Raw genomic sequence first — 709 nt, forward strand, 5'->3', positions numbered from 1 at the left:
AAGGCCAGGGTCTGTCTAAATGCGACAAATATATATATATATTTCATCATTAAAAATTTCACGAGAATTAATAAGACATTTTCTACAACAAATTTGCTCCATCTGTTTTTCGTCTTCAGTTTCTTTTCTTTTTTGTAGTTTATTTACGTCACATGAGCTGCACATTGGGCTATTAGCGACGGTTTGAGAAACATCCCAGAGGATGATCCGAAGACATGCCACCACAATTTTCACCCACCCGCACACTGACCGCAGCCAGTAATGCTTGACATCGATAATCTGCTGGGGAAAAAATTCTTCTGAGTTATTTGTGATTTTTGTCCTAAATGGCTGTGATTAATGACGTTGGGAAAAAATGTGTTGAGACGTGTTCTTTGGCGCTGAACTTTTGGCTCAAAACTTTTCGCGCACTCCTTTAACAAGAATGAAAATTTATCAGGGCCATTCTCACTGAATGCAGTTGACGCACTTCCGATTGCTGTCGAGAGAAAATGAGACCCTGATTCTAATTGAGAACCTGATACAGTCACTCGAAAAAATAGCTGAGCACCGTGACCCTTGCAAAATAAAATTGGAAACGCAAAACGACACAATAAATAGTCTCAAGCCTCGATTCTCACTGCTCTTTTGTCGTGACTCCATGATTGGAAACGTTCTCACTGCCCTCTCGTGAAGCAGTCCATTGTGTATGTGAAATGGGTGACCCCCC

Source organism: Parasteatoda tepidariorum, chromosome 2 (genome assembly GCF_043381705.1).
Source record: "Parasteatoda tepidariorum isolate YZ-2023 chromosome 2, CAS_Ptep_4.0, whole genome shotgun sequence".
Taxonomy (NCBI): Eukaryota; Metazoa; Arthropoda; class Arachnida; order Araneae; family Theridiidae; genus Parasteatoda; species Parasteatoda tepidariorum.